General features: G+C 41.7%; 1 protein-coding gene across 2 annotated transcripts in view; it reads right to left on the reverse strand.

Moving 5' to 3' along the window:
• Positions 1–19986, reverse strand: part of LOC144755444 (bile acid receptor-like) — a 614559-nt gene that overhangs the window by 395906 nt on the left and 198667 nt on the right. The window lies entirely within an intron of this gene.

Here is a 19986-nt window from a genome sequence, read left to right on the forward strand (position 1 = left end):
GGGGAGGATCTTGAGTTTAGGAGTCAGAATACACCCATCGGTAGAAGGACAATGCACAGCCGCCCTATTTACATAAGGGGTCCCTTATCTTGCCCTCATTAATGTAAGTCATTGTGGTTGAAAAATACATGTACTTCTCAGAATATATAAAAAGGGGCTGAGTGTGCCCTGAGGTACAGCAGTTTTGGGAATCAGTGGTTGTCTGTATGCATGAGCTATGTGAGAGTAATATGGTTACCACAGCAAACTGGTGTCTATTAAAAATCTGTCATGAAACAGATCTAAACCACATAGTGAGGATATTGATGACTCAGGGCCTGGCAATAGCCAAACAAAACACTGCAAGACTATGGGGAGTGGAGCACGTACCACAAATAAAGGACTGGAAGCTGGTTATGGATTGGTGCATGTTGGCTGAGAAGGTGATTTAACCACTTCCATGCTTCTGTCGGCCAGTCGGCCAACGGCCGCTGGGAGCACTACCTCCGTAGTGCTGCGCTCGTCCGTTGGCTGATGCGGCCCCGCCCACTGCGCTAAACCACTCCAGCGGAATTGCCGCCGTGGTTAAGCAGATATGAAGGTCGTGGCTGTCTGCAAACATGGGGGAAAATCTGTGGAAAATTGAATGAATACAGGGGGCAATCCCTGCACTCCTCTCATTACATTGGCTCTGATGTATTGCTCTCTAATCAAACTGCATTGAATATTGATGTTCATAATATGACGGCTGGGGAGGCAGGGGACACAGGGACTGATTGACACTGAGGTAAAATTACAACATTTGAATATGCCTTTGTACAGCAGTGTATTGTTTTTATTTTCTTCACAACATCTTAAATAAAAAAATTCTGTAAAATAAATGGGTCTGGGTGGAAAAACTGATTGCCTTGCAATCGCAATGGGAACAACTTAAGTTCTGAAGGTTGATAGGATGTGTTGTGGAATATGTGAGCAGAGAGAATTTGGTGTTTGGAGTGCATTAGATGTTTAGTGCATAGAGAAATGCTCTCCAAAGTTGGAGTTGGTGTGCATTTTAGGCTCTTCAATAGGTTGTGGCAATACAGTTAAAAGAAGTAGTAGGTGGCTTAGTAAAGCAGTCTCTGGGCATAGAGTGTTAGTGGGAGAGAATCAAATAGTGTGGTTTGTGACCTTGTATCATCTCATGCAGGTGATAAAGGCTCAGCTTGATGCCAAGCTTTGTTGATCAGTAATACGTGGCTGCAATACAATTTGGGGTGAGTAATCACACTTCTCATGTGAATCATACTTATTTGGTGGCCCAGTCAATTTGTCTTTGGCTGTTTTAGTGAAGCTGAACTGGACAGCGGCGTTAGTTGACAAAGAAATGCTGTATCGGAGTGCTGTGGATTTAGGGCTAGATGCCCTAACATTAGGAATTGCAATTCTCTCCAAATCGCAATTAGAAAATCAGTATTCTTAATGTATGAAACTCTTTTGAATTTCATTAGCAAGTCCTAGTGGGTGCCAAATTGACCTACCTCGTGCATATTAAAGAGGTACGTCGCAATTTGCGACCCATTAGGAGTCACAGCCATCACAGAGATGGTAGCCTGCGGAGGTCAGCAGCCCACCATGTCTGTGATTACTTTTTGATAAAGCAATCTTTTTTTTCAGTGCAGCCCGTTTTCCTTAAAGGAAAATGGGATGCATTTAAAAAGAAAAAAGAAAACTTTTCAGTTTCATTTTTTAAGAATAGTAAGTAAGTACGTTTATTATGCATGATTAATAAAAACCTTTGCATATACATAGCACATATATTTAACATGATTAGTACAAAATTATAAATAAAGTTAAAATCCTTGTTTTTTGGTATATATTGGCAAAAAAAAGAAAAAATGGAGTTCAAACCAAGTGAGAACATTTCTGGATTCGGTTTTTCTTAATTTCGACCAGTGGTTGTTAATTTGGTGGCAAGGGAAAAGCCACCAGGGTTACAATGTAGACCTAAGTATATAATAGCAGTGTTTCAGTAATGATATATCTTTTGCAAATTACCATTGGGCAAAGTAGACTGTAAAAGCATAGTTTCAAGTTTGTGCTCAGTACAGTCTTGCTCCCCCTGTCTCTGTCCCTTTGTTGAGAAGGTTGCAGTATAAACCTTTTTACTGTGGCAGTAGATGAAGTTGTTGTATTTTGTGCAAACGTCCGCTGTGCAAAGCTATCAGAAATGTACAATAATAGTTCGCTGAGTGGGCATTTTTGTCGAGTTTGTCGAAATCTGGTATTTGTTCTTCAATTATCTCATGTATTGCCGGATATGGCTGGTGTATGTGTATTGTCTCTATCTTCATTTAGTCTTTCCAGATAATCTATTTTTGCTTTGTTATACGAAGATGTTATGTTTTGTTCATTTTATTGTATTCCTCAGCTGTTTTGTCTCCACTGAGTGGATAAGCAAGCAATCTCCCGTCTGCTAGTTTGAGGAATTTTATTAATCAGTAGTTTAATTGCATGGTAGCCGGATTGAAGCGGGCTAACACCGCCTGTCTGCAAGAACGCATTCCTTTTTGGTTAAAGATAGGATGAAGATGTGAGTATCGTTCTTTTAACAGGTTTGAGCACATGCAGATTATGTGCATTAGGTCTTCCCGTCCACGGCTGCATAGGTGACAGCTGTTATATCTAGATCTCCTCTACCATGGCGGTAGGTGGGGTAGAATCAGCATTATACCCAGTCGATATTTTAAGAATCTCTCCTTCAGTGAAATTTTAAATCCAGTCCTCAGATACATCTGGGGTTTGGCTGTGACATAGTTATTGAGTACAAGCCAGCCTTTTCCCCTTTTCACTAGTGCGAAATTATCTTCTGCCATTGAGATCACTTTAATTGATTTAGAGACTGCATTTTTTAAACTGGTGTGGGTCGCCAATGACTCCCATAGACTATTCAAATGTAGTAGGCATAGGGAGTCCCTGAGATACGCTCCTGCCGGTGAGTTCCCTCCTAGTGACAATTCAGCCTAAAGATGTCAGTTTAATGAGTCTTGTTCTTCTGCTCTAATCTTGGGCCAGCACTTTATAAATGAGCTTCTTCTAGCCCGAGTCTGTTTCTGTAAACCAAACTCTAACCTTATTTGTGCAGGAGAGGCATAGTTTGGAAGATGAAAGATCGTTCTATATGACCTAATGATTATTTTGTCCAGGGTAATTGCATCTCTTCCACTCATTGACTCACTCCCGTTGGTTATTGTTGGAGCGGATTTCGTTAGTATGACCTCGATTAAAGGGGCAAGGGACGTGCTGGCTAGACCTTTTTTTAGAGTCTTCATGGCAAATATGAATGTGTTACATTTCAGTCTCAAGGCTTCTATTTGAGATTTGAAATACCCTTTATTGTCTAGTATGACTACGAGATATTTATATTCTGTGACTTGTTCTAGTCGTTGTGCATCCAGATGCCAGTGCAATTTTTTTTAATGGTGTGATTTATTGCCATTGTTTTTGTTTTGACTAGATTGAACTTCAGTGCATTCTCGTGCAAGTATTCCTGTGTCACATCGAGTAAATGTTGTAATCCAATTGTTGTTTGACTTACTAAGACTAACTTAGTCATTGACATAAAGAAGGTTGGAGATGATCGTGTTTCCAAACTTAGGGGCATGTGAATTACAGATGTCCAGCCTTGAGTGTAAATCCGACAAAAAAGATTGAATAACATCGGAGCAAGGGCGCACCCTTGTTTTAGCCCCTTGGTGGCGGTAATGCATCTAGAGAAGTGTGTCCCAACACCCAGTTTGACTTTTACCCATGAATCCGTGTGAAGTAGAACTAGTTGTTTTAGAAGGGCTGATGGTATGCCCCAGTGTTTCAACTTCTGCCATAGTCTCGATTGATCAATGTGGTCAAAAGCTGAGCTGTAGTCAATGAAACACAGGAATAACAATTACCTGCTTTCCTTTGCAGCATCAAACAATAATTTTAGGGCCATCATGTTTGTAGTTGTTCCCATGTGTTTACAGACCCGGTCTAGTTTATTGGTATAATAGATAGGGAAGAGGCCCAGGATTTAAATTCTTCCAGTATCAACTTTACAAAATATTTGGCGGCATTGTCGATCAGGGCAAAAAGCTGGTAGTTTTTGACATCACCCTTGTCACCCTGCTTGTGGATTGGTGAGATTATTGATCCCTTCCATGATTCTGGGATTATTCCATTCACCATGATCTGATTATACACTGGTGCCAGAATGTTGGACCTGTACTTGGGATCTTGTTTAAATAGTATAGGCGGAATCCCATTTGGTCCCGGAGTTCCTTCCGGCCTCCCTTTTGCAAATTGCCTCATAATCTGGAGTTTTATTATATTTAGTGATTCTTCCAGCAGGTTTCAGGGAATGCCATTTTCCGGCAGTTCTTTACCAGCTTTTGTTTTTGTGTTACTGCTTTTAGGGTCCGATTGCTCTTTGCCATCTGGAATTTCTATGGGTTCTTCCTGGTGCCCATTTCTCTCTTGGGCAGGTATATTGAAATAGTCGTGGAGGATGAATAGCCCTATCTTTCTCTGGAAGGTAGAAATCTATTTCATGATGGGATTGGCATTGTGAGATAATGATTGTTCACCAGAACTTTGCACTGTTCTTGCTTTTAGAATTGCAGAGCAGCCTTGCCCAGATAATTTCGTTGTCTTGCCTCCATGTGTCCCATTTTATCTTTTTCAGGCTTGCCTTCAGATTCCTCAATTCTTCCCGAAGGGAAAGCTCTTGCGGATTCCGTCAAAATTTCCTTAAGGTTTGGTTTATAGCGGATTTAAGTATTGTTGTTTGGAATGTATTCGCATTAACTGGTCGGCTCTTGCTTGAGACTCCATTTCTGGTGCCTACATTAGTTGAAAATCTCTCCCTGATGGCAAAAGTAAAGTTCTTCCATGTAACTAAGGGGTGCCTTGTTTGACTGTGATATTCAAGAAAGATAGTTTTAGCTGATTCTAGGAGCTTCTCCACTGAGTCGAGATTGCACTTGATCCTTTTGTTGTTAGAGGTATATTATGTTGCTATTGCTTTGGCTGCTGTGAATAGCAGAGGAGAGATGCCTTTAAAAGTGACTTTTTAAGGAAAGTGTTCGCTCAGGTCATATTCCCCCAGATGATAGGAGGAGATTTTGTGGAACAATGAAAGTGTTGCAAACATGTAATCAATGTGTGAGGTGGTAGATGTCAAATAAAACATGAGAGCATGGCGGATTATCTTACTGGAAGCGTCCGTTCAAAGCTCTGAAGTTAAGGTATTCCAGTTCCCTTAGACGGCGTTTACTTGCTCCAATCTTGCTACAGTCTTTTTGTTTAGGGTGCATTTCCCCTGTAGCAGGTCATCATCTGTTGGAGTTCCCATGAGGTGAAGATTAAAGTCCCCTGCTACTATGATGTTGTCAGTGTGCCCCCCTTAATAATTGTCAGCAGCTCAGAGATTAGTTGTTTGCCCCTCTTTGTTTTGTGCCTGGGTTCAATCAATCAATCAATGACACTTGTAGAGCGCGCTACATACCCGTAGGGTCTCAAGGCGCTGGGGGGGGGGGGGTGCCGCTACTGCTCGAACAGCCAGGTCTTCAGCTTCCTCCTGAAGGAGAGGTGGTCTTGGGTCAGGCGCAGGTCGGTCGGGAGGGAGTTCCAGGTCTTGGCAGCCAGGTAGGAGAAGGACCTTCCTCCTGTAGTCGCTCTTCGGATGCGGGGGACGGCGGCGAGGGCGTGGTTGGCTGATCGAAGGTGGCGTTTGGGAGCGTAGAAGTTGACTCGGCTGTTGAGGTAGCTCGGGCCTTGATCGTGTAGGGCTTTGTGTGCGTGGGTGAGGAGGCGGAAGGTGATTCTTTTGCTGACGGGGAGCCAGTGAAGGTCTCTGAGATGTCCGGAGATGTGACTGGTTCGTGGGATGTCGAGGATGAGTCTGGCTGAGGCGTTCTGGATCCGCTGGAGTCTCTTCTGGAGCTTGGCGGTGGTACCGGCGTAGAGGGCGTTGCCGTAGTCCAGTCGGCTGGTGACGAGGGCCTGGGTGACGGTCCTCCTGGTCTCGGTGGGGATCCACCAGAAGATCTTCCGTAGCATGCGTAGGGTGTTGAAGCACGCCGAGGAGACGTTGTTGACTTGCCTGGTCATGGAGAGGGAGGAGTCCAGGATGAAGCCCAGGTTGCGTGCATGGTCTGTTGGTTTGGGTGCGGAGCCCAGGGCGGGAGGCCACCAGGAGTCGTCCCAGGCGGAGGGTGAGGGTCCCAGGATGAGGACCTCCGTCTTGTCCGAGTTCAGTTTTAGGCGGCTGGTCGTCATCCAATCGGCTACCTCCTTCATCCCTTCGTGCAGGTTGGCTCTGGCGGCGGCGGGGTTGTTGGTCAGGGAGAGGATCAGCTGGGTGTCGTCGGCGTAGGAGATTATGCTGAGGTTGTGTTTGCGTACGATGGCCGCGAGGGGGCTCATGTAGACGTTGAAGAGGGTGGGGCTCAGAGATGATCCTTGAGGGACGCCGCAGATGACTTCGGAGGCCTCTGACTTGTACGGTGGTAGGTGGACTCTCTGTGTTCTTCCGTCGAGGAAGGAGATGATCCATTCCAGCGCCTTGTCCTGGATTCCGATGTTGCTGAGGCGCCGTACTAGGGTGCGGTGGCAGACCGTGTCGAATGCCGCGGAGAGGTCTAGGAGGATGAGGGCCGCTGTTTCTCCATTGTCCATCAGGGCTCGGATGTCATCGGTGGCGGCGATGAGGGCGGTCTCGGTGCTGTGGTTGGCTCGGAAGCCGGACTGTGAGGGGTCGAGGGATCCGTTCGTCTCGAGGAAGGTGGCCATCTGCTTGTTGACGGTCTTCTCGATGACTTTGGCTGGAAACGGGAGGAGCGAGATGGGGCGGTAGTTCTTGAGGTCGGTGGGGTCCGCTGTTGGTTTCTTGAGCACATTTGTTGGGTTGTAACATGGGTTGTAAGTAGACATTTACAATTACAGTCGGGCATTATTCTTTGTTGGATCTAATCGTTGTTCTTACCACTAATAATTCGTTGGGCGCTGGTATAGTTGCCTTCAGGAGTTTGACGGGTTCTATTGTTGTGATTGATGTGGAAGTTGACGAGCCTCCTTTCTGATGGCCGTATCTAGCTTCTTTCCTATCGTGGATATGTTGGGAATATTACACCTGCAGTTGTATTGGTCGTTCGGCCCAGGTTTATTGAAGGAGAATAAGGTTGAAGGTTTGGAGGTAGGGCTGTAGATGAGTCAGTTACATTGTTAGCCAGGCTGCTGATGTTCCATGTGCACAAACAAATTGGACTAGGCTCTGTCAACTTTTGGCAGATATAGTGAGCTGCCTGTCATTGGCTGTTGGTAACATTGAATGTTCATGTTGGCCAGCTCCAATTCCTCAGCTATTTCATCTAGGGCCTCATTTCTTTTCTGTGATTCGTTTCTATTCCTTGAGTGGTTAAAGTGGGCCATAACCGGGGGGAATGGGAGGACATACTCCTTGCACCCCTTAGGACAGAGTGGGTGATGTATTGGTCTTGAGATGTGATCGTAAGCAAATTTTCAAGTAACCGTGGTATAGGAAAGCCTGGATAGTTATGTGGGTATATCCTTATCTCCCATTGTTGGAATGTGGGTGATTCATTCATTAAATTCTTTGATATCTCTTTTGTAATCCATGCTGTTTTGGTTGCCTCTAGTCCCAAGGCATTGTCAACGTAAATAAATTCTATGGATACTAGGTCAGCTGAGTTCAAGTCGTCCAGCTTTTTTTATTGAGTGGAGGAGGCGCATTACGTTTCCCCTGTTTAAAGTGTCTGGATTTGTATTCTGGTTGAAATATTTTGGAGTTTTTTATTAGCTGTTTGTTACCTGGTTCCTTTTTAAACTGAGTCATTTCTGTTTGTGGTACAATGTTAAAGTAAGTGTTGATGCCGAGCTGCGTGTTTTCTAAGGACTCCCCATCCTGCGCAGTCGTTCTTGTAATGCTGTAGCCAGACTTTCTTCCTATGTTAGTTATTGCAAGGGCTTGAGCTTGAGCTGTTGCCAAAAGCGTGAGGTTACATGAGGCTATTCCATCTTTTGTTGTTGAAATATTTTCTTCCTGTTTCGATTGAGCCGAGGTTGTTCCTGTTCCTTGGGCCAAATATTCCCCTATTCTAGTACGATTTGATGGGGATGGATTTAGGTATTCTTTCTTAGTTCCCCAGAATACAAGATTGCTAGTGCACTTGTTGCTACCTATTTGAGGGGTTTCCGATGACCCGCTGAGAGGTACACCTTCTGTTTTTCCCACTTGTGTGATAGGTGCATGGCTTGATTTCTCTTCCATTGATTGTTTTGCAGATGGGTGAGGTAGAGGCTGATGGTGGTCGCTCTTGTTGGGATCTGTTAATATCCTTGTAATTGCTTCTTCTCTTAGAAGGCCCAGTATCTATTTTTTTTTGTTCTACCCTTCTTTCTTTGTTTGTGGCGGGCTTGTGTGTTGTTTAGGCCAGTATTGCAGGACGATTGGTTAAATGAAGTAAAGGGAGCTGGGAGGGACAATTCTTGTTCACTTATTGACACTGGTGAGAGGTCTCTTTTCGTGTGGGACCTGCTTGCCATGTCGTTCTGCTTGAGAGCAGCTGCCCATGGGTGCTCTGCTGGGGGAACAGAGACTGCAGCATTTCTTCGTCTAAGACTATGTTTTAGGTCAGTTATTAGGACGCCCAGCATGGTTGGAAAGTGTAGCTATGTTTTCCAATTTGGAGCACAAGTGCAGTCTATTTGTGCAGATAGAATTGCTTGGGCGGCTATTAAAATGCAGGACAATTCCAAGTAGAAAAATAGAAGATTTATTTTCAGCACGGCAAAATGTATCCTCCTAGGATGGTGTCCAGATGCAACTGACCCATACTAGTAGAACTGTACCACATTAGCATTCCAGTATGAACATCGAACACAAATGAAAATATACAATGCTCATGCAGTTAAAGCAACATAACAAAATACCTAAACAATACATCCATCCTAAAATATATTACATAATAAAATGCAACACATCCCCCTCAATAGGAAAACAAAAGAGAGAAATAAGTTACACAAAGCCATTGAACAATTTTGGAACACTTCTAACACGAGTGTCAGTTTTAACCCTTGAAGCAATAGATTCATTACAATGTTCACCATTACGATTACACGCTTGGTGATTAGCATTTTTACGATCAGTAATACCTGGGAGAAAATGAACAGGACATTTGGCAACTTTCCTGGTATTCCATACTTTACCATCCCGAGTGACTATAGTATTGTTTAACACTTTCTTGACTTGAATGGCTTTTCCATATTTATTGGCACCTTTATTAAGGAAACCAGTATGAAAACAGCACCTCATCGCCAATATTAAAATGCAGGACAGTTCCAAGTAGAAAAATTGAGTTGCATTTTATTTAATATATGCATTTATTTATAAATGTATATATGTACATTTTTTTTCCACTACAAGCTTGCAATATATAGATTTTTGTGAATTGTGGATTGTTATTTTCTTATCCTTGCAAATAAGCAATTTGAACCGCCAGCAACGTTTCGTCAAAATAAAGGTGATCCACCCATTCGATGGCTTAGATGGAAGGAAGAGTTCATTACATATATGAAGGCCATTGATGGTGAGCGCATGGGCACAGAAAGAAAAAAAAGTATCTTGCTTCACAGTTTGGGCTCTGAGGGCCAAGTAATTTACCAGACTGTTACCGCAAATTATGCCACAAAATGGAGAACGTTGCAGTACTAGCTAGATTGGAAAATAAATTTTCCTTGAACGCGGATGGCGGCGCCTGTATCATAGAATCCCAGCTACATAGAAACACGCGTATAACTCTCAGCTGTTTAGAACCCTGTGCTACATACGATGGCCTTCACATACAACTGCGGGCGCTAAACAACTATTAGAAGACATCCTCCATAACGCCGGCTATTACTTTATTTAAGGCAATTATACCTATTATTCAAATACCGACCGGCGATGTAGCTGTCCTGACACCGCATTCCAACACGTCACAGCTGTTGAAATGATATCACGCTGGACGCTGTAAAATATATATATTTTGTATTCATTGCAGGAAACCATCCCTATTTATCTAAAAATTGACTGGCGATGTAGCAGTCCAGACGCCGCGCTTCAACACGTCATAGCCGGTGCATTGATATTACGCAGTATGCCGTAACACACTATATTGACACTTATCGGAGTCAGTCCATTACACACAAGGAGAAAGTCCTATCCTTCGACCATTAAAAGCCCACACAGAGTTGGGGCAATAACTGATGTTGTCCTTATTGTTCTGTTGCAAATGACGGTCTCCTGATGAAGGCAGTGGCCGAAACGCGCGTAGTGTTCCAACCCACCGCATTGCCAACTTCAATAGTCCCTTAACCAACCAGTCATTTGGTGTTGATTTATGTTTTATTTTGTATGTTTTTTTTAAATAATTATTGCTGACCAGATTCACTTGAAATGACATGAATTTTTTAAATTAAGTATAATTGAATGAAGATAAAATAAGAAAATATAAATAAACAGAATATATTTTTATAAAATTTAGCTAGTTATTGTTTGTTTTTTCATGGTGTAATGTGCACTGTATTGATACAGAAGTCCTCCCTATAGGAAATGGCGTATGAGATATAAATTGTTTGCTACAATTTCCCTTTTTTTCAAATGTTTTCCATATTTATTGGCACCTTTATTAAGGAAACCAGTATAAAAACAGCACCTCATCGCCAATATTAAAATGCAGGACAGTTCCAAGTAGAAAAATTTAGTTGCATTTTATTTTATATATGCATTTGTTTATAAATGTATATATATACATTTTTTTACACTACAAGCGTGGAGAAGTGTGGCTCACTGGTTAGCGGCGGCAGACCCTGAAGCAGAGGTCAGACCCGGGACCAGGGTTCAATTCCTGACGCGGCAGGGTCTTGAGCCCAAATATCCACAGACTCGATAATTCTTGTTTCGGTACCTACTCAAGTCACAGGTTCACACTCTGCAGCTCTGGGCATTAGCTTGCTTAATCTCCACTACGCCCCCCCCCCCGCAGCGGGATGCCTGGCTTTCACCTTGGGGATGCCCAGTACGGGTATCTCACAGGGAAAAACCAGGACGGGTTCCCAAGGCAAGCGCCGAGATGCCTACGGGTAATCGAGTGCTATATAAGAACGCATAATAATAATATATAGATTTTTGTGGATTGTTATTTTCTTATCCTTGCAAAAATGCAATTTGAACCGCCAGCAACGTTTCGTCAAAATAAAGGTGATCCACCCATTCGATGGCTTAGATGGAAGGAAGAGTTCATTACATATATGAAGGCCATTGATGGTGAGCGCATGGGCGCAGAAAGAAAAAAAAGTATCTTGCTTCACAGTTTGGGCTCTGAGGGCCAAGTAATTTTCCAGACTGTTACCGCAAATTACGCCACAAAATGGAGAACGTGATAACATGAATGTATACGTTGAAGTACTAGCTAGATTGGAAAAGAAATTTAAACCCACATCTAATATAGCACTAAATAGATTCAAGTTCTATACCAGAGCACAAAAAGAAGATAAGTCATTTGATGATTTCTTAACTGCCCTGAGATCTTTAAGTCTACAATGTAACTTTGGAAATATCACAGATGAAATGATCCGTGACCAAATTATTGTACATGTCAGAAACAAAAAGATTCAAGAAAAATTATGGGTCATTGGTGATCCAAAGTTAGAAGAAGCTATTGCTACTGCAAAAGCTACGGAACTTTCTGAGAAATGGATGGATGTGGTAAAACCTAATTCTAACAAATTCACAACCGAAGAAGAAGTTTGTGTTGTTAAATCGAAAAGTGACGTGAAAAATACTATACCACAAGGGAGATTTCAGTCTAAATATAATTACAACAACTATGCTGGTAAAAAGATATGATAATTCATTTAACTATAACACTTGTTACAGATGCGGAAATAGATCCCATGTGGCATCTTTTCAAGGATGCCCTGCAATTAATAGGAGTGCAGAGTTTGCGGCAGAATTGGTAATTCCAGCAATGTTTGCAGAGATAAACGTTACAATAGTCAGACAAGGAACACAAATGATGGCACTCCTGAATCTAACAAAGTCACCAGCATCAGAGAAATTCCAGAACATGGTAAAGGTTTTGTTGTTTCAATTTTACCGACAGATCCAGTAATGGAAAATTGCATGAAATCCCCTAAATGTTTTTTTTTAAGTTTTAGGTGTTGATTTAGATCTTATGGTAGATTCTAGATCACCTTGGACAATCATCACTGCACAATATTTTAAAGAAAAGTTACAAGATGTATGCAATTATAATGATTTACAAGAGTCTGACATTAATGCTGAAAGTTTTGATGGTTCTAAAATTGTAATGGAAGGTTTTTTTCATGTAACTCTGTATTTCAAAGGGAGATGTGTGGATATCAAATTATATATTGCTGTGAAAGGAGTAAATGTTTTAGGTTGGTGGGACTAGTGGAAACTGGGCATAATCTTAAATTCACGATCGGAGAATCCAGTTTCACTTTGCAATGAACAAGAAATGTACAATATTGCTACAGTAAATACAAAAGTGGATAATTTAGGAAGAGAGACAAAATTAGTAAATATATACCAAAGTATTTTGTGATAAATTGGGAAGATTAAAGAATTTCTCACACAAGAGCGTTTTGAAAGACAATGCCAATCCTATTAAACAAAAGCTAAGAGTAATACCTATTAACATTAGGAATGAGTTGAAGGAAATGCTTAGTGACCTATCAAATGAGGGTATCATTGAACCCATTGAGTCATCAGAATGGGTTTCACCCATCGTTTTTGTACGCAAACCTGACCAAAAACTCAGAGTGTGTGTGGACTTGAGAACATTAAATGCTAACATTGTTATAGATTGCCACCCACTCCCTAATATCAATGAGGTGGTTTCATTATTAGATGGTGCCAAGGTTTTCTCTACACTCGATTTAAGGTCTGTGTATCACCAGATTGAGCTCACTGAAGATTAAAAAAAATTAACTGCATTCATCACTCCACAAGGTCTTTTCCAATATACTAGGATGCAATTCGGACTGGCGTCAGCGGCGTCAGTCTTTCAAAGAGTAATGTTTCAAATTTTTAGGGATATTGATTCTTATGTCAAATGCTTTCAGGATGATATATTAATAGTTTCAAAAAATGAAGCAGAACATGAGTTACATCTAAATGGAGTGTGTAAAAGACTTGAAAATTGTGGTCTTACCCTTAAGGCTCACAAGTGTAAACTGTTTAAATATTCAGTTGAATATTTGGGACATACTTTGTCTAGAGCAGGCCTTATTCCTAAAAAATCCAATGTTGAAGTGATCCAAAGTGCCCCATCTCCTATAAACAAAGTGCTATAGAAACACGGTTTAACCCAATAAGTCACTGGGACCTGGGTGAGTTAGTAATACAGACAAAGTGGTCCCAGAAACAGAAGCAAATAAGCTAAAATTCAATAATATTTCAGCTGAATCCAAAGAAAGTATCACAACATTGTTTTTAATCACAACGTGTACAAATATTCAATAAAAACGCTCTTCATAGGATACATCAATATTTGATCATAAATAGTGCCCCTAATGGATGGGAAAGGGAGGGATGGTGTGGTGGAAAGTGTGGGAAAACTAAACAAGTGACAGAATAATGGTCGGTTTGACCTCAATGTAAAATTGCTGACAATAAATTAACAAAAACTGATGATCAAAAGTTCATAAATTAATATCACAAGCTCATGCCTAAAAACAAATCCACAAATGATAAATGAGGAAAAAGGCTGAGGGTAGGGAAAGTGTCGACGTTTTGACCCAATTTGATGCAGGCGTAGGGTAGGGCCTTGCTAGAGGCTCTTCATCAGGACAAGGATGCAGGAGGGGCAATAGATCTGCACGAGAAATTAATAATATCAATTATGGTCAAAATGATCCGTTTCACTCATGAGAGTACACAATTGAAGGTCGACGAGGGAAAACATTACCAAAGAAACACAGGAGTTAAGACCAAGGTAGTGCAAGGATACTCATGCGATACACATCATCAGATTTGGAGAAATACAGGATCAACAGAAGGCATAACGTTGGAATAAGGCCATCTCACATGTTGTTACATGTGAGATGGCCTTATTCCAACGTTATGCCTTCTGTTGATCCTGTATCGCAGAACAACATTGGAAGTAATGTCAAGAAAATGATGACAGGTGGTGTGATCTCAAGAGGTTTGTGTTGGAGGGTTGGCCTAGGAAAAAGGATGTGAGGTCAGATTTATTGTTCTTTTACAATGTTGCACATGAACTATGTATTGAGGGTGATTTAATTTTTAAGGGAGGAAAATGCATTCCTCCAAAAGGTATACTAGATATCATTTTCAAGTTGGCACATAAGACTCATCCAGGTATTTCTGCTATGAAGCGTTTGATTAGAACCTACTTTTTGTGGCCTGGCATGGACAGGTTCACTGATTGTACTGTTAGAGAATGCCATGAATGTGTTTCAAGTGAAAAAAATGTAAAGGTACATATTCCTCCCCTTAAGACTGTCAAATGGCCCGAGGAACCATGGCAAAAAGTTGCTTTTAACATTTCAGGTCCTTTTAGTATGTTACCTGGGAGTTAACGTTTTGCGTTGGTCATGATAGATTACCATTCGAAATAGCCTGAAGTGAAGTTTGTGCCAAAAGCCACCACTAGTGCTGTTGCAAATTTCTTTAAGGAAGTATTTGCCCTTGAAGGTTGTCCCTCTACCCTTATTTCTGACAATGGGGTACAACTTATATCTTCTGAAATGGAGAATTTCCTCAAAGTTTGTGGTATTAAACACATGCATACTTCACTCTATGAACCACATGAAAATGGTCAGGTTGAGTGGTTTAACCGTGTTCTTAAGAGGTTTGTCACGGACTCTCTTAAAGAAGGAGAAAATTGGTTGAGTACCCTTAGGGAACATTTATGGGTATATCGCATTACTCCACATTCTACGACTTAAGACAGTCCTTTCAAGTTACTGAAAGGCAGAAATCCGGCATCCAGTGTTTGTCCCTGGTGGTTCAGGGAAAAATACAGGTATTTATTGCAAGAAAAAGAATGTATGCATGATACTTCGAGGAGAGTGGAAAACAAACAGAACAAAACCAAAATATGGTACAATAATAAGTGGAGAACAAGGGAACGTGGTTTCTGTGTTGGGGATAGGGTTAGAATGTTGAAACCTTGTTTCATTAATAAAGGTGCCAATAAATATGGATAAGCCTTTCAAGTCAAGAAAGTATTTAACAATACTATGGTCACTCAGGATGGTAAAGTATGGAATACCAGAAAAGTTGCCAAATGTCCTGTTAATTTTCTCCCAGGTATTACTGATCGTGAAAATGCTAATCACCAAGAGTGTAATCGTAATGGTGAACATTGTAATGAATCTATTGCTTCAAGGGTTAAAACTGACACGTGTTAGAAGTGTTCCAAAATTGTTCAATGACTTTGTGTAACTTATTTCTCTCTTTTGTTTTTCCATTGAGGGGGATGTGTTGCATTTTATTATGTAATATCTTAGGATGGATGTATTGTTTTGGTATTTTGTTATGTTGCTTTAACTGCATGCGCATTGTATATTTTCATTTGTGTTCCGTGTTCTTACTGGAATGCTAATGTGGTACAGTTCTACTAGTATGGGTCAGTTGCATCTGGACACCATCCTAGGAGGATACATATTGCCATGTTGAAAATAAATCTTCAATTTTTCTACTTGGAATTGTCCTGCATTTTATATTAAATCCAACGTATGGTATCGCCAAAAGACTTCAATTAGTAAAATATAAAATCCGTGGGTAAAAAGGTACCCCGCTCCTGTGCTGAGATAAGGCAGGAGTATGTAAACAGCACCTCGTCGCCAGTATTAAAATGCAGGACAATTTCAAGTAGAAAAATGTAAGATTTATTTTCAGCACAGCAAAATGTATCCTTCTAGGATGGTGTCCAGATGCAACTGACCCATACTTTCAATGCATTCACAAGTACCGCCTTAACGGCAATCGCTGCTAATGTAAGAGGTGTCTGCTGTGGCAACGGAAATCTCTAAATTCAGGGGCAGGTACTCCGCTAGGATGAAGCAGTACATTATTCCCATCCACCGAACAGTTAACCAGGCCCTAAAATGTCACATTCAGTGTAAAAGGTATGCTTTCTATTAATTTTTATTTATTTACTCATTTATAGAGCGCGAACGAATCATCCCCAGGAGAATCACTCGGCTCTTCGAGAAATGGGTACTCCTATGCCATGATCACCTAGAACAGTCAGGTCTTTTGAAGTTTCTTAAAACTGGTTAGCTCAGCACAGGCCCGGATGTTCTGCGGCAGACTATTCCAATGGCTGGCAGCCAGATGGGAGAAGGCTCTTCCCCCCATCTTGGCCCTGTGTGTTCTTTGAGTGCGCAATAGATTGCAGTTGCTTGATCTTAGCTGTTGTACCGGTTGGTACCAGATACGTTTATTTTTAAGATCAGCGGGCCTTTCCCCTGTAGTGATCTGAAGACCACACAGAGCATCTTAAAGATAGCTAGTTTCTTAATGGGGAGCCAGTGGAGCTGGCTCAAAAGGGGGGCAAAGGGGGTCCACGCCGGCTTGTTGAGGGCAAGGCAGGCTGCCATCTACTGCACCCCCTGTAGTTTAGATAATAGATCTTCCCTTATTCCCACAAGCAATAAATTACCGTAATCAAGTCGACTCACCAGGAGTGACTGGATAAGGGCTTTTTTTTCTGAGAGAGAATTCCAGGGAAAGATCTTCCTGAGCATCTTCATTGTACCGAAGCAGGTGCCTGACAGTGTCTTCACCTTCTCCTCCATTGATAGTTTATTATCAATCCTGATGCCGAGGTTCTTTGCCCAGTTTTTAGGGGAAGGGGCCTCTCCCAGCTCAGCAGGCGACCGGATTGCTTCGGCCTTCCCGAACAGCAATATCTCAGTTTTAGATGAGTTGAGCTGCAGAAAGTTCTTCCTCATCCAGCTCGTGATGCTAGAAATGCAGTTTTAAAATTTTAATTGAGTTGATGTAATGTCCTCCTCAATGGGGACAATCAGCTGTGTGTCATCGGCATACCAGATGGTTTCAAACACATGGCCTCTGATGATATCAGCCAGGGGGGTCACGTACACATTGAATAGGTTGGGACCCAGGACAGATCCCTGAAGAGCTCCCCTGTCCACCACTATGGTCTGTGATGCAAAAGAGTCCAGCTGTATGCTCTGGGTGCACTCGGATAGATAACTTTGTATCCATTTGAGAGCTGGGCCCTTGACACTAATCCCTCGCAGTCTGTCAAGCAGTATCCTATGAGAGATGGTGTCAAAGGCTGTCGACAGATCAAGAAGGACTAGGATCACAGGGGGTCCCTCTATCCAATGTCAGCCTTATGGTATCCGTGACCTCCAGCAGTGCAGCCTCCGTGCTATGTGAGGCACGGACACCGGACTGGGAAGGATCCAAAAGGTTGTTTTGTTCCAGATAGTGGGATAGCTGTTGATTAACCAGTGATTCAATTACCTTCAAGCAACAGGGGCGGAGCGAGATCGGTCTGTAGTTTTGTAAGTCAGTCAGGTCCGCTAGCGCCTTTTTAAGCAGTGGTTTGCCCGTGCGTTTTTCCACTTGTTCGGGAATATCGCAGAGTCCATCGATATGTTATATACGTTAGCAAGCGCATCAGCTAAGACTGGACTAAGTGTTGACATGACGGTCAGTGGTGCAGGATCTAATGCTTCAGTATGGCATCGCATTTCATTGACAGCACATTGAGCTGCAAAATAAAACTTGGTAGAAAATCAGCACACATGTGACATCTTTTAGGAGTACAAATCATATTTATTTGCAAAGTCACATTGAGGGTGCATAATCACCCTTTTTAATTATGTAATTGCAATAGCTCTAGGTGGTGGGCCTTTCATCCAACATATCATCAGTCTTTGCTTCTCTAATAGTAGCAGCACTGCCACTATCCTCCTAATTGGTGTAGGAACCATTTTAACGTATGCCATGAGTATAGCCATCAGGTTTATATCCAATCTGGTCTTTACAATGTCTCCAATAACCTGCAACACCTCGTTCCAATATGTTTTGATTGGTAAACATTCCCAAGCTAAATTAATAAAACCTGCTGGCCCATACAGGTGCTACGGGCAAGGTTTTCCAGATTAATTTTAGGTAAATAACAGAGAGAGCAGAACAAACTGTTTAGATTGTATCAATTTGGGTCTGTAGTTAATTAATGTGAGCTTGGTCTGTTCACAACAATACTTCTAATTCTCAGCACCTATGCCCAGATTCAGCTCCGTCTCCCATCTCCCTAAAGTTTTAAGATTGGGTGGGACGCAGCAACCAGTATATAATCTGTAGAGTTTAGATACCCGCCCCCTCACATCTGGACTCGCAACGAGTTACGTCAGGGGAACAAATACTCCAGGCTCTTCAGAAAAGGAAGGCATCTAAGGTAGTCTAAGGTATCAATGGGAGTCATAATTCCTATGTCTCAATATTGATCCATTGTCTTAAATTTACTGGTACAAATAACTAGCCAAACTTTAATACTTTTATAAAGAGTTATGATTTCATTTGTATTCAAGAGAATTTCATTTGACTCAAGCATGAGTTGGGGTATGCACATATTGTAAGGAAGCCTGACGCAATACACGTTTTCAGTCAAATTTGTACAGAAACTAATTTAGGAGATGATCACCATATTCATTCAAATGTTTAATAGTGGCTTCATATGGTTTGGGTCTATGAGGATATACATATATAATTAGCATACGAAGGGTGAAGAACACCAATGTGCTGAGGTTCCTTGCTACTCCGCAAGGCTGCCCTACATACATCTATCATACTGCACTTGGGGTCCCATATTTAGAGGATCTAATCCAAATACGCCTGCTATTGTTGTGGGTCTCAATATGGCCAGTTTTATTAGATCAATCATCTGGGATTCCCTGTCCTTGGATAATGTGTCAGGCATTCCCTGGGTTGCCTTAATCAAACAAACATGCGGTTTATTGGGCGAACCGAAATTATTCTCTAGAACTCAGTTCATTACTGCTGCATCAAAGAAAGTGAATGTTTCTAATTACACTGCGAATATTAGAACATCGTGAGAATGTTGCAACTCTTCTGTGAGACCCCAACATGGTTTAGTGACCTCAGAATCATTAGAACCCCACCACCTAATTTTTGTAACTAAACCCATACATATTACGGGCCAGACTGGGAACAGCAACCAGCCCTGGCAAATTGCTGCTTGACCTGCCCTGGGAGCGGGGGGAGGAGGGAGGTGGTGCTAGTCAGAAGCAACGCTCCTGCTTTTGTTACAAGGGGCCGATATAGCAGCAGTGCTGCAACACCGGCCCAGTGACAAAAACGGCCCACCCTGCCACAAAACTGTCCCCCACCCTTTCCGCTACATCCAGTCTGGCCCTGTTCACATGTTTTATTTGACCTGTTTTAGGTTAAATACTGTGCATCTTCTAGTTTCATTTCCTAGCCCAAGCACCAGGCCTGTAGCGCTTCCTAGCTGCCAGAGTGACAACCATTCAGCATGGAGCACATTGCATTTTATGCTCTGTAAATTTTATATTGACCTCAGAAAATGCTCTTCATCATCAGTAGCTGCACTAATATAATACGAAACAGTGTACATTTTTATTAATTTTATTACATCTCATGTCTGAGGTAGCTTGCTTTGCTGTAATAAATTGAGCACTGAGTGCTATTTAAAATAGGAATGATTATGGCTTATGTTTTGTAATGTTAATAGGAAGTATGGTTCATTAGATTTTTTTGCAATACTTGCATAATATTTCAGGGTTATTTTGGTTCATACGATAGAACACTGAAATTGGTATTGAGCATGCAAATGTTCATGTATTACTTCAGCAACATATGTATGATATTTTATGGTTATTTATGGTTTTTGTTGATTGTCATAAGATGGAATGCTG

This window comes from Lissotriton helveticus, chromosome 5_1, assembly GCF_964261635.1.
Source record: "Lissotriton helveticus chromosome 5_1, aLisHel1.1, whole genome shotgun sequence".
Lineage (NCBI taxonomy): Eukaryota > Metazoa > Chordata > Amphibia > Caudata > Salamandridae > Lissotriton > Lissotriton helveticus.